The sequence below is a fragment of the Anolis sagrei genome, chromosome 3 (genome assembly GCF_037176765.1).
Source record: "Anolis sagrei isolate rAnoSag1 chromosome 3, rAnoSag1.mat, whole genome shotgun sequence".
Classification (NCBI taxonomy): Eukaryota; Metazoa; Chordata; class Lepidosauria; order Squamata; family Dactyloidae; genus Anolis; species Anolis sagrei.
Window position 1 is genome coordinate 173,240,781 of NC_090023.1, and position 15,332 is coordinate 173,256,112.

A 15,332-nucleotide genomic window follows, 5' to 3' on the forward strand; every position below is an offset into this window, starting at 1 on the left:
AATGCCATCCCCAATCACATTATATATGTAGAATTACAATACAAAACACTCATCCCTCCACATTCTAATCACTATTGCACAACCCCTAATGCCACATCAGTGTGAAACCATGGAGTTCAATATAATCATAGTTCTAGGAGAAAAGCGATCTCTCAACCTATTTGTCCATGTTTTTATCATCCTATACCAGGGGTCCCCAAAACTAAGGCCCAAGGCCCGGATATCCAAGGTCATTTACCCAGCCCTCACTCAGGGTCAACCTAAGTCTGAAATGACTTGAAAGCACACAACAACAACAACAATCTTATCTTATCAGCCAAAAGCAGGCCAAAACTTCTCATTGAAATACTAGTAAGTTTATATTTGTTAAAACTGTTCTTCATTTTAATTATTGTATTGTTTTATGAGGGGTGCACTACAATAAGATATGTGCATAGGAATTCATTCATGTTTTTTTAAAATTATAATCCAGCCCTCCAACAGTTTGAGGGACTGTGACCTGGCCCTCTGTTTAAAAAGTTTGAGGACCTCTGTTCTATACCAACTGCCAGATGGTAACTTTTTTTTTTTTAAAAAGGAATATCCAGGGTGAGATGGATCCTTAAGAATGTCCTGAGTTTTCTTAAGGCAGCAGGAATTATAAAGTTCTTGCAAAGAGGGAAGAGAACAACCAATAATTCTCTGAGCAGTAGTGGAAATCCTCTGGAGTGTCTTCCTATCTGTCACTGTGCAATTAGCAAACCATATGGAGATGCAATAACTTAGAATAGCAGTAGAAAGTCACCAGCATTTTTTCATTCAATTGTTGGTTCCTTAAAAGTCTCCAATACAATTACTGCTGGGCAGTCTTAAAGTACGCAGAAAAAATGAAACGCAAAGATACAGAATGGAGGGTGCGTGACTTGAGAGCAGTACGTGTGAAAAAGATCTTGGGGTCCTCATGGACAACAAATTAAACATGAGCCAACAATGTGATGCGGCAGCAAAAAAAGCCAATGGGATTTTGGCCTGCATCAATAGGAGCATAGTGTCTAGATCTAGAGAAATCACACTACCCATTCTCTATTCTGCCTTGGTTAGACCACACCTGAAATATTGTGTCCAATTCTGGGCACCACAATTGAAGAGAGATATTGACAAGCTGGAATGTGTCCAGAGGAGGGTGACTAAAATGATCAAGGGTCTGGAGAACAAGCCCTATGAGGAGCGGCTTAAAGAGCTGGGCATGTTTAGCCTGAAGAAGAGAAGGCTGAGAGGAGACATGATAGCCATATATAAATACATAAGAGGAAGTCACAGGGAGGAGGGAGCAAACTTGTTTTCTGCTGCCCTGGAGACTAGAATGTGGAACAATGGCTTCAAACTACAAGAAAGGAGATTCCACCTGAACATTAGGAAGAACTTCCTGACTGTGAGAGCCATTCAGCAGTGGAACTCTCTGCAACGGAGTGCGTTGGAGGCACCTTTTTTGGAAGCTTTTAAACAGAGGCTGGATGGCCCTCTGTCGGGAGTGCTTTGAATGCAATTTTCCTGCTTCTTGGCAGGGGGTTGGACTGGATGGCCCATGAGGTCTCTTCCAACTTTATGTTTCTTTGATTCTAAAGCATTATTTATTATCATTATTATTTAAAACATTTATATTCTGCCCTTCTCACCCCGAAGGGGACTCAGGGCAGAGCACAACATATACACAGCAAACATTCAATGCTGGGACACAAATTCACATACACATTCATAAACATTAAAAAAACATTTATCAAAATATTAAAATACACCATTTAAAACCATCCTAGTCATCCACGTCAAATCTAATTGGCCTGGTCATCTTTCCTGTTGCCACTTTATTGCCCTGTTCCGAAAGCTTGGTCCACAGCCAAGTTTTTACCATCCTTCTAAAGGACAGGAGGGAGAGGGATAACCACCTCTTTGAAGGTAGAGAAGCCAGCCTCCCTCCCTGTTCCTGGGCAACCTGCCCATAAAAAACATTGAGATGTCAGGGAGATGTGCTTAAGGGCCCTAAAGCACAAGGAACACTACCCGGTCAAGTCCAAAGAACCAGTCTCCATATAAAAGATGGAGCTCTTCAGGAATGCCTACTAATTCAGTCGGCGAAACAGCTTCCTTTTTGCCAGTAGAACATATTTGCAGACTCTACCTTAAATCAGAGGTCCTCAAACTTTTTAAACAGAGGGCCAGGTCACAGTACCTCAAACTGTTGGAGGACCAGGTTATAATTTGAAAAAAAAAAAACCATGAATGAATTCCTATGCATGCTGCACATATCTTATCTGTAGTGCAAAAAAAAAAAACCCACTTAAAAACAATACAATAATTAAAATGAAGAACAATTTTAACAAATATAAACTTATTAGTACTTCAATGGGAAGTGTGAGCCTGCTTTTGGCTGATGAGATAGGATTGTTGTTGTTGTTGTGTGCTTTCAAGTCATTTCAGACCTAGGTTGACCCTGACCGAGGGCCGGGTAAATGACTTTGGGGGACTGTATTCGACCTCCGGGCCTTAGTTTGAGGACCCCTACTTTATATGTCGAGGGGGTGTCTTACTTCCACAGAACCCGTCAGTTCTGCCAAAAGAAGTTTCCCACGCAAGATATCTGTAAGAGAAGCGCCACTACCTTTTTTTTTTTTTTTTTGGTCGTGTCAGGAGCAACTTGAGAAACTGCAAGTCGCTTCTGTGTGAGAGAATTGGCAGTCTGCAAGGACCCAGGGGACACCCGGATGTTTTGATGTTTTAACATCCTTGTGGGAGGCTTCTCTCATGTCCCCGCATGGGGAGCTGGAGCTGATAGAGGGAGCTCATCCGTGTTCTACCCGGATGTTTTGATGTTTTAACATCCTTGTGGGAGGCTTCTCTCATGTCCCCGCATGGGGAGCTGGAGCTGATAGAGGGAGCTCATCCGTGTTCTACCCGGATGTTTTGATGTTTTAACATCCTTGTGGGAGGCTTCTCTCATGTCCCCGCATAGGGAGCTGGAGCTGATAGAGCGAGCTCATCCGCATTCTCCCCGGATTCGAACCTGCGACCTGTCGGTCTTCAGTCCTACCGGCACAGGGGGCTCCTAACTGAACTAAATGCGCCATTAACTGAACACTATTCACCCCCTTCTCCTTCTAAATTTTAAGTTCCCTCTGGAAAAATAAGAGACAGGTCGGGGCCGCTGCCCCTTTAAGAGTTGCAGAGATTCAGCTGCTGGACAGCGCCAAGAGTAGGGAAGCACTTCCTTCCCCAAAGCCGCCAAGCACAGACTTAAAACCCTCGCTTAGAGATGTCAACGTCAGGCATTGACATTTTTACAGGGCTTCTGCGCCTTTAACAACTGGGACTTTCCTCACTACGAAGCTGATAGACTTTTCCCCCATTTATTAAGAGAGTTTGAAAAGAGACAAGAACTCGGAGGAAGGGAGAAAATGGGGCCATCCCGTCCGCTCTCCCTGCTCCAAATTCAAGTCACACCCTGTTTCTCTCTCTATCCAAATGGGAAGCCTGTCCAGGAAACCCCGTGGTGTGTCAGAACAGGCAACAAAGAGTTCGGTCGCACCTTAAAAGCCTTTAAAACATTCATTAAGGTGTCACAGGACACTTGGGTTTCGCTGCCACAGGCAGGGCTGGGTATGATTTCAGAACAGCTGGTCAAGGCATGAGGATAAAGAGAGAGACTCGCCCCCTGCAACCCGATCTCATCATTCACGTTTACTAGAAGTCCCGGGTAGATCCAGCCATAGTTTTCTGTTATTTTTTTATTAGTACGCACAGGGATCCTAACAAAACAAGCTGCTGGGCAGCAGAACTCTTTTTTAAATTTGCTGATAGTACTACAATGCTTGTTCTTCATATAATATGATCTTATAGTTTGAATGAAACAGAACTGTCTGCCCCATCGTGAGCTTGAGACTGGATCTAGGCAAAGATAAAGGTTTTCCCCTGACCTTACAACCTCTGAGGATGCTTGCCATAGATGCAGGCGAAATGTCAGGAGAGAATGCCACTAGGACATGGCCATATACCCCAAAAAACCGACAACAACCCAGTTTCCCCCTGACATTAAGTCCAATAGTGTCTGACTCTGGGGGTCGGTGCTCATCTCAATTTCTAGCCCGAGCTGGCGTTGCCCGTAGACACCTCCAAGGTCATGACTGCATGGAGCACCGTTACCTTCCCGCCAGAGCGGTACCTATTGAGCTACTCACATTTGCAAGTTTTCGAACTGCTAGGGAGGCAGAAGTTGGGGCTAACAGCGGGCTCTGCTTTGGACTGGATTATATGGCAGTATAGACTCATATAATCCAGTTCAAAGCAGATTATGTGGATTCTTTGCTTTGATAATCTGGATCTTGAGCCACCCTCCCCCTCCCACCGTTGTGCAATGGGTTAAACCCTTGTGCTGGATGGACTGCTGACCATGTATATTATATATATTCAGATAATCTGCTTTGAACTGGATTATATGGCAGTGTAGACTCATGTAATCCAGTTCAAAGCAGATCATGTGGATTCTCTGCTTTGTTAATCTGGATTATGAGCCTCCCCCTCTCCCCCCCCCCCCCCGCGCAATGGGTTAAACCCTTGTTCTGGCAGGACTACTGACCAATAGGTCAGCTATTCGAATCAGGGGAGAGCGGGTTGAGCTTCCTCTTTCAGCTCCAACTCCCCAGGTGGTGCAATGGGTTAAACCCTTGTGCTTGAAGGACTGCTGAGCATGTATATAATATATATCCAGATAATCTGCTTTGAACTGGATTATATGACAGTGTAGACTCAATTGGCCTTGCAGACGGCCAATTCCTTCACACCAGAAGCAACTTGTAGTTTCTCAAGTCGCTCCTGACAGGAAAATATAGATATATATGGATTATGAGCCCCTGGTGGTCCAATGAGTTAAACCCTTTTGCTGGCAGGACTGCTGACCGACTGGTCAGCGGTTTGCATACGGAGGAGTGGGCTAAGCTCCCATCTGTCAGCTCCAGCTCCCCATGCAGGGACATGAGGGAAGCCTCCCACAAAGATGGTAAAACATCAAAATATTCCTTCACATCAGAAGCAACTTGTAGGTTCTTAAATCGTTCCTGACACGATATATATGTGTGTGTGTGTGTGTGTGTATGGATTATGATTCCCTGGTGGTGCAATGGGTTAAACCCTTGTGCTGGCAGAACTGCTGACCCACTGGTCAGTGGTTCGCATACGGGGGGGAGTGGGTTGAGCTCCCTCTGTCAGCTCCAGCTCCCTATGCAGGGACATGAGAGAAGCCTCCCACAAGGATGGTAAAACATCAAAACATCCGGCCGTCCCCTGGGCAACGAATTCCCTCACACCAGAAGCAACTTGCAGTTTCTCAAGTCGCTCCTGACACGAAATAGTGGGTTGAGCTCGCTCTGTCAGCACCAGCTCCCCATGCAGGGACATGGGAGAAGCCTCCCATAATAACATGGTAAAACATCAAAACATCCGGGCGTCCCCTGGGCAACGAATTCCCTCACACCACAAGCAACTTGTAGTTTCTCAAGTCGCTCCTGACACGAAATAGTGGGCTGAGCTCGCTCTGTCAGCTCCAGCTCCCCATGGAGGGACATGGGAGAAGCCTCCCACAAGAATGGTAAAACATCGAAACATTCGGGCGTCCCCTGGGCAACGAATTCCCTCACACCAGAAGCAACTTACAGTTTCTCAAGTCGCTCCTGACACGAAAATAAATATACCTGGATTATATGGCCATGAACTATACGACTCTCCTCATTCTACAGCTCTCCTCATTCCATAGCATTGAGGCAAGGCAGTTAAAGTGCAGCCAAACTCCATGTAGATTATGAGGAAGATGCGAGGCGCGAGGAAAGTTCTCCCAAAAGGGAAAAAGGAAGCGTTTGGAGGAAGAGAAACTAGGAAGAGAAACAGTGTCTTACCTGGCTGTCTGTCGGGCGGGAAAGGCGCCCAAAGAGGAGGGGGGGGGGTGACTGAGCGACGGCGTTGCCTCTGGGAAGGAACCCCCCGGCGCCCTCAGGCGAAGCTCCTGGCCCTCCTCCCAGCCTCCCACCAAGGGGCCATGGCTCCGCTCAGTAAGTCCAGCCGCTTTCCACGTTCAAGTTCCCGTCCGCAAGAGGAGCAGCGCCGCCTCCTCCGCCGCCGCTTTCCTCCTCGGCTTCTCCTTCTCAGGAGAAGCAGCAACTTTGGGCGCCTCCCCTCCTGAGGAGAGAAGCGCGCGCGCGAGCGGGAGGGAGGGAGAGAGAGAGAGAGGAGAAGAACGAGGAAAAGGGGGCGTGGCAGAGGCAAAAGGGGGCTCGTGGGTGCGCGCGCGCACTCCCCCCCCTTTTTTCTCTCTCACGCGCTGGTCGCGTGCCCCTTTGGCGCGCGCGGGAGGTGGAGGTAGAGGCTGATTGATGCCAAAGTCAGGAATCTTTCAGCGCGCGCCTGCCTGCCTGCCTGCCTCTCTCTTAGTCACCAGAGCTGCTGCTTTGGAGACGACGGCAATTTCCTCCCAGAGAGAGAGAGCCACGCTCCTTTGAGGGCAGCCCAATGCGGGTGTCATATTCCCCTGCCTTTCCTCTTCCCCCTCCCTTTCTGTTTCTCCTTCTCTTCCAGAAAGGCACCTGAATCTTTCTCTCACGTCTGAGGGGTGGTCCATGCCTTGGTCACCTCTAGATTGGACTACTGTAATGCGCTCTACGTGGGGCTGCCCTTGAAAACGGCTCGGAAATTCCAACTGCCAGGATGTTAACTGGTGCTCCTTACAGAGAGCGGTCAACCCTCCTGTTCAAGGAGCTCCACTGGTTGCCATTTATTTTCCGAGCCCAATTTAAGGTGCAGGTGCTTACCTAAGGTAAAGGTAAAGGTAGTCCCCTGACTCTGGGGTGTGGTGCTCATCTCCATTTTTAAGCCGAAGAGCCAGCGTTGTCTGTAGACACCTCCAAGGTCATGTGGCCGGCATGATTGCATGGAGCGCCATTACCTTCCCGCCGGAGCGGTACCTATTGATCTACTCACATTTGCATGTTTTCGAACTGCTAGGTTGGCAGAAGCTAAGACTGACAGCGGAAGCTCACGCCACTCCCCGGAATCGAACCTGCGACCTTTCGATCAACAAGCTCAGCAGCTCAGTGCTTTCACCCACTGCGCTACCGGGGGCTCCCTAGGTGCTTACCTACAAAGCCCTAAATGGTTTGGGATCATCCTACCTGCGTGACCGTATCTCTGTGTACGAACCCACATGCTGACTTCATTCATCCGGAGAGGCTCTGCTCATGATTCCGCCAGCGTCGCAGGCGCGTTTGGTGGGGACGTGAGACAGGGCCTTTTCTGTGGTGGCCCCCCCGACTCTGGAACACCCTCCCCAAAGATCTTAGACAGGCCCCTACATTGGCAGTCTTTAGGAAGAACTTGAAGACCTGGCTGTTCCGATGTGCCTTTCCACAATAGGAATCTCCAATAACAAGTCCCAGAAGCACTTTAGTAGAAATTAAGATTGCCGGCACACTGCACTTACCCTATAATCCTACATATCACCTGTCACATCAGCACTTTTAATCTGTACCCATTACTCTGGCCTGGCTCAATTTTATTGTGTATTGGTATATTGTTTTATTGCTTGTTGTTTTAATATTGCTTTAACTGTTTTTGATTTGCTTTGGGTTGTGTATTGTTATGTTATGTTTTTGAGGCCTTGGCCTTTGTAAGCCGCATCGAGTCCTTCGGGAGATGCTAGCAGGGTACAAATAAAGATAATAATAATAATAATAATAATAATAATAATAATAATAATTTCCTCCCTCTTGAGAGAGAGAGAGAGAACCACACTCCTTTGAGGGCAGCCCAATGCGGGTGTCATATTCTCCTGCCTCCCCCCCCCCCCTTTCTGTTTCTCCTTCTCTTCCAGAAAGGCACCTGAATCTTTCTCTCACGTCTGAGGGCCCTTCCACACTGTCATTTAACTCAGAATATCAAACCACGAGAGTAAAGACAAAGATCCACCCAGAGGAAAAAATATTTATTTATTTATTTATTTATTTATTTGCAGCTTTTATATTCCACAGGGGACTCAGGGCGAATTACAGTGTAACATTCTGACCTATGGAGACCCTATGGAGACCCTATTGGAGACCCTATTGCAAAGTCTTCTTGGGCAAGATCAGTTCAGGAGAGTTTTGATATTGTTCTCTTCCAAGGCAGAGAGAGAGAGTGGCTTGCTCAATATCACCTCTTGCGTTTGATGGCTGAGGAAGGATTCAAACCCGGGCTTTCAGGGTCATAGGCTAATGCTCAAATCACCAGTGCTTTTTTATGTTACTAAAACCAGGACGGAAGAGGCTTTCCAAAGTCACTGCAAACAGTTTTGGCAATATTGTATATCTTTGACACACTCCTATGTTTATTCTGACATGACACACTTCTGACAACAGTTTTATATCCATTGTACACCCAATATTGATCCTTTTTATGATGTTCACATCTGCTGGATTTATATCGGCTTGATGCAGAATGTAAAGGATAGCATGTATCTCAACTTAGTCGAAGGCCTTTCAGTAATCAACGAAAGCAAGACAAACCGGAACTTGATGTTCTCTGCTTTTTTTCCAGTAGCTGTTTGACTGTGTGGATATGATCAAGGGTGGAATAGCTGCAAGTGTAGCATTAGGTTCTCATCTCCTCTTTGCAGACAATTGCATCCTTTCCACCAAAAATCCAGACGATTTTTGAACTCCAACAACTAGCTTGACCCTCAAAATCAGTAGGATTGGAAATGAACTTGAAGAAAATTAAATGGATGAAAAATGAGCAGTATATCCAGGGCCACATTGCAATGAACCGAGATGAAATTGAGAAAGTGACTGAATATGTATATCTTGGACAACAAGTACAGTCAAATAATTTGGCAAATAGGCAAGAAGAAGCAAGGCTGCTTGAAAAGCTTTTAATTGAGATCGGACAGTGCTAACAGATGATAAGCTACCAATGAAGGTCAGAGTAGATATCTTCAACACTACTGGCAATGTTATATGCATCTGAAACATGGGCAACAACAAAGTTAGAGGAGGAAAAACTGGAGGTGACTCAGAGACCAATGGAAAGAAGGATGTGTGGTGTGACAATCAGAGATAAAGTCAGCAATAAAGAACTGGGGTACATGACATGTTCAATGAAATCCAAGAGGAAAAAAGAAGATGGGCAGGGCATATAGCATGAACAAAAGACAACCAATGAACATGTCGACTAATGAACTGGATACCAACAGACCACAAGCGGCCCTTGGGAACACCTTGTACTTGATGGGATAAACTAATGGTTAAGCTATTCAGCCAGATATGGAAAAGAAAAGCACAGGATCATATATTTTTTAAATGGTAGATTTACATGAAGCCCATAGGAGTGGAGCAACAACAAATCAGATAGGATAGGATAGGAAAACCAGGACATTAAAACTGGTGGATTGTCAGATAGTTCTTTTTGTGAGCTATGTTCACAATACTCTAGGATATATTCCCAAGGAAAGTAATAGCAAAACCACTTCTTGAGGATTCTTTGCCTGAGAAACCCCTACAAATCCCTTGGAAGCACAGAAACATACACATACACTTGATGCATCCCTTTCTTTCAGCAAATCTACTCCTGTGCCTTTTGCGAACAAACTATCATGAATTTGCCAAATGGAGTTTTCCGCAGCATGGAACTGAGTGATAAGTTCACTACATTTCCATGTCAAATATAAAGACGTATCATTAAATAGCTATGCCTGAATCATTCATGCCACTGTATTTCTGACATCTTTGTATGGATGTGAAAGCTGGACAGTGAAGACAGCTGACATTTGAAATGTGCTACAGGAGAACTCTACAGATACCACAAAGATAAAAGGACAAGATTGAAGACTAAATTAAGATTGAAGTTTCAGTTGTGTGGTACTTACTTTGAAGGTATTTGTTATACTCCAGAAACTTTGCTTTAGTGGCTGCTACAAACTAACATATTTCCTCAAATCAAATGCTTACCTTTTTTGGCTAAATCACCTTGCCAAAATTGGGGTGCATGTTAGATTTGCGTAATATGGTAATCTTAGTGCTGAGCTGAAGCAAAAGGGGAAGCTGCTTGAGCTCCTATTTGAGGGATTTTGATGTTGTGTATTAGTTGTATTAGTTGTATTAGTGTATTAGTTAATTAGTTAATTAGTGTATTAGTTAGTGTATTAGTGTATTAGTTGCCGACCAAAGGCAAGATGAATGGATGGTATCCTTGAAGTGACTGGCTTGACTCTGAAGGAGCTGGGGTGGTGATGGCCAACAGGGAGCTCTGGTGTGGACTGGGCCATGAGGTCATGAAGAGTCGGAAGTGACTGAATGAATAAACCACAAACAACAACATTACTTCAGTAACTTCAGACGCTTCATGACCTCATGAAAAAGCCCATGCCTGAGCTCCCTGTTGCCTTTTGCCACCCCCAGCACCTTCCAGGTCAAGCCAGTCACTTCAAGGATACCATCCATCCACCATTCCCTTGGTCAGCCCCTCTTCCTTTTTCCTTCCATGTTCTTATTATGTGGCCAAAGTACTTCATCTTTGCTTCTAATATCCTTCCCTCCAGTGAAAAGCTGGGAATTATTTTCTGGAGTATGGATTGGTTTGATATTCTCGTGGTCCAAGGCACTCTCAGAATTTTCCTCCAACACCACAGTTCAAAAGTGCCTATCTTCCTTTGCTCAGCCTTCCTTATGGTCCAGCTCTTACATCCATAGGTTACTATGGGAAATACCATTGCTTTAAACATTTAGATCTACATTGCCAGTGTGATATCATCACTCATTCAATTGCCATTGCTCAATGCTATGTATAACAAAATTAAAAGAATATCTGAGGCAGGGGGGAACAAAGAATCCCACCGCTGCCACCAGTATAACGAAATTAGCAGCTGACCATAGGTTAAATATATCAATGACCGATGCTTTTGATAGATATGACTGCCACCACCTCAGCTTTTATTGGTCTGAGGAACCAAAAGTGTGAATGTGTTGTAGGTAAGGTGTGTTTGCCCTTAGTTCTTCTATTGCTTCTTCGCTGGCTGACTGGACTTTAAAGAGATTTCTATTATTGACTTGACTTAGTTCTGAGGAGATTGACAGACTGAAGCTGACACCAGTTAAAAATGAACTAGAAAAGGTTTATTGAACTTTCAGCAAATATCTACTCATAGAATGAGCGGTACAGAAGCGTAATTCAGTTGTAGAGGCTTAGTATATTTAAATCAGGAGTTTCACCAACAATAAAGCTTTTAAAACTGTGAGTTTCCTTAAACACACTGCTCTACTCCTAGAAACAGTATCACTTAGAGAACAGACTCCTATCTGCCTCACACACAGGGTAATAAGCTCTCTTAAACTTCTCCTAAGAAGACAAGTCTTTCTTAGGCCTGGGTAACAACGCAAAAATTTGTTTCTAAAATCGATTTGTAATTGGGGGTTTTTTTTTGTTTCGATATTTAAAATAATTACAAAACTTTCCCAAAAAAAAGTTTCAGTATTTACGAAATTTCGTAAATATTTACAAAACATTTTGTAAAGATGGCGCCCTTTTTTTCCCAATATTTTTTAAATATTTTTTAAATTTAATTATTAATTTAGTAGAATAGGGATTAATTATTATTAATTATTATTAAGGAGGGAAGGCAGGCACTCACTCTGGCGGGCCCTCTTGCTCGCCGCTCGCTCGCCCCTCTCGCTCGCCGCTCGCTCGCCCCTCTCGCTCCAGCAGACAAGAGTTCTTCCTCCCACCCTGAACATTATTCCACAGATATATCAACCCCACTTGCCTAGTTTCCAACAGACCTCACAACCTCTGAGGATGCCTGCCATAGATGTGGGTGAAATGTCAGGAGAGAGTGCTTCCACCCCTCTCGCTCGCCGCTCGCTCGCCCCTCTCGCTCGCCGAATAGGCAATGCTAAGCAAGCTGGCCAATTGCAACATTCAGGCAGGAAGCAGCCAGACCATGAAGCTGCAAGGCCATTCGATGCTCATCAAGCTGGCCAGCTGCAACATTCACGCTTGCCTCCAGCAGACAAGAGTTCTTCCTCCCACCCTGAACATTATTCCACAGATATATCAACCCCACTTGCCTAGTTTCCCAACAGACCTCACAACCTCTGAGGATGCCTGCCATAGATGTGGGTGAAATGTCAGGAGAGAGTGCTTCCGCCCCTCTCGCTCGCCGCTCGCTCGCCCCTCTCTCTCGCCGCTCGCTCGCCCCTCTCGCTCGCCCCTCTCAGCAAGCATCGGCAGGCGGCCATCTTACGTATTTCCGAAATGGACGGAAATACAAAATTTTTTGGCGCCTGCCGTTTCGATATTTAAAAACACTTCCAGGTTAAAGAAAATGTTTTGTAATCGTTTCGTAATTCAAAAATTAACGAATTTTTTAACGAATTACGAATTAACGAAACGAATTGACCAGCCCTAGTCTTTTTGTTACTGATCCTCTCAATACAGTAACCCTAGCCCTTGTCTGCTACTTATTCCCTATCCTTAAGGCTCACTTTAAAGCTTTCTTTCCCTGTCAGACTCCTATTTAGCTTCCTCTCCTAAAAATCCCTTCCTTCTGTGTCTGATGTCAAGACACTTCTCTCCCTTGTCAAAAGCTGACAGCCTCTTTCCCTCTCTCAACCGACTCCTCCCCTAATTGCTCTGACCAATCAGGAGTCGGCTTGATTCCTCCTCCTGCTTCTGCCTGTCTTTCAAGATGACAGCCACTGACTTTTAGGCTTCGGCCTGGATGCCTTAAAGGTACACTACACTATGCAATGCTGGATTTGTAGTTTGGTGAGGCACCAGCATTCTTTTGCAGCCCCATGACCCCATAACATTGAACCAAGGCAGTTAAAGTGGATTCATTCTACAATATAGATGCATCCCAAGTTTTTCTTGGACAAATTACAAAGAGTGCACTTTTTGCCACTGCACATTACATTCACCAGCAAATACTTTTTTTGGTTTCAGGTTTTTGAAAACTGAAGTGCGCATTGGATTCGATGATGCATTAGACTCAAGTAAATACAGGTATGTTGAATTAATTGAGACTGTGAGATATTCATTGAAAATCTATAGCCAAAGGTGCTGCAGGATGTTCCACAAAAACTTTTTTTGAAGTTTAATAAATCTTTCCCATGTTTTATGATAGTAGCAGTTATAACCCAAGAACAAAAATTGTGTCACATAGCGTAATATGATAATTTGAAGGTCTCTCATTCACAAGATAACACAACCGACTTAATGACAAACAACAACAAATGTGGAAGACAGAAGAGCAAGACCATGGTTTATTTTCCTTTTGAGATTACAGCTTTATTTGGAGCTTTTGAAAGGAGAGTAGTAGCAGGTTAAATTAAACAGCTCACCAAATCAGTCCATCTCTCTATCCAGAAAAGATCCACACCTTGAGCAAAGTGTGGATCTTTTCTGGTCTATTAGAGCAAGGATGGAGAAACACAGCCGAAGGGCCAAATCTAATTTCAGAAAAGTTCTTAGAAATTGCATTCCAACGATGGTCAAATCCAAAGGTTATGAACCAAAACACAGTTTAGGCCTTGGGTCCCAAGCAAAAATTAAGACATGCAGCATGTCCACATTCACCACCATTTAATAACACTATGTAACAAAATTGGAAAAAAATCTGTTTCTGGTTTGAAAGTGTTATTTCCTGTTTAATTGTGTGGGACTTTCTTTGAAACTACTGTATATACTCCAGTATAAGCCTAGTTTTTCAGCCCCTCTTTTAGTCTGAAAAAGCTCCCCTCAGCTTATACTTGAGTCAAGGTTATTTATTATTTTATTCTGTTATTAGTATTATTTTTATTTCATGCATTATTTTATTACATTTACAGTATTTTACTCTATTATTTTGATGATGATTATTAAATTTATTATACTTTATTATTATTGCATTTATTATTTTACTCTATTATTACTTTTATTATTGTATTTCCATTATTTTACTTTATTATTATTATTATTATTATTATTATTATTACATTCATTATTTTACTCTCTTTATTATTGTTGGAAGGATACGTAAATACATTTACATTGAAGAAGGTAAGAATAATGATTTAATCAGAGTTGGGCAGTCTTATCTCAAATTACAATTTTATGTAAATATTCAACACCATTTCATCTCCTGATGCCTCAATTAATATAATTTTATTGTTATCTTTTATTTTGAAATTTACCAGTAGCGGCTTCATTTCTCACCCTCAGCTTATACTCAAGTCAATATGTTTTCCCAGTTTTCTGTGGTAAAATTAGGTGCCTCGGCTTATATTCGGGTCGGCTTATACTCAAATATATACGGTAATTGTTATACTCCAGAAACGTATGGCAGCCATAAAATGAACTTACCTTAAGGCCAATTATTTATGAGGTTTTCTTAACGAGGTTTGTTCAGAGGGGATTTCCCATTAACTTCCTCAGAGGCTGAGAGTGTGTGACTTGACTTGCCCAAAGTCACCCAATGTGTTTCCGTGGCTAAATGGGGATTTGAACCCTGGTCTCCAGAGTTCTAGTCCAACATTAAAACCCCTACATCACACTGACTCTCCATATGGAAAGCAAACATGAGTATGTCAGGGAAATGAGAAACCAAAAGAATTGAAGACTTCTAAGGAAGCCGAAAGAGTCGAAAGGGATCCCAAGCAAGCCAGATTTGATCCCAGACCCTGAAGTTCCTCACCCATGCCAGACTTCTATTTGATAAAAGTTGTATGTTTCTAACAATCCGATATCAAGACTTAACATTGGACTCAACTCAAGCCTTGTATGTGTGGGGTAATGGGGACAAGATCTTTGGTCCAGACCCAGAATGCATCTTCATATCCACTGAGATAGCACAGCTCAGTTATAGACATCTGGGACTAGGAGACAGGGCTTGCAAACAAGTTTGTGGCTCTCATTTTAGAAATTAAACACTGCTTGATTATTTTCCTGTGATAATGACTACATTGATAACTTCATTTCTATAGTATGCTTATGTAAGGGAGTCCATTGACTTTAAGTAACTATTTGTGTTTGTTCCTTGTTGATTTACACATACACATCCCACCCCCATCCCCCATAAAAGCTAGCTTGGGTGATCTCCTCTCTTCTCCATTTGAACCTTGATTTGAAAATGATGTTCTGCGTAGTTATTTGCCATAAGGAAGAACAGCTGTATTTTTAAGAATTATGGAATATTCCCACACAGACATTTAAAACAATACTTTCCCCAGCGATGCTCAGAAACAGGGCTCATTCCTCCATTAGTCAGAGTGAGGCAACTAGTTCAAGCAACAAGTTTGGGGTGTCTTACA

The 15,332-nt window shown here is 43.6% G+C and overlaps 1 protein-coding gene across 1 annotated transcript in view; it reads right to left on the bottom strand.

The window, feature by feature from the left end:
- Nucleotides 1-6,189, bottom strand: part of CDH23 (cadherin related 23) — a 648,000-nt gene extending 641,811 nt beyond the window's left edge. Inside the window, exon 1 of the mRNA XM_067465691.1 lies at nt 5,919-6,189. The gene's annotated coding sequence lies outside the window, so the exon portion shown is untranslated. The remainder of the gene's footprint in view (nt 1-5,918) is intronic.
- Nucleotides 6,190-15,332: the final 9,143 nt, after the last annotated feature.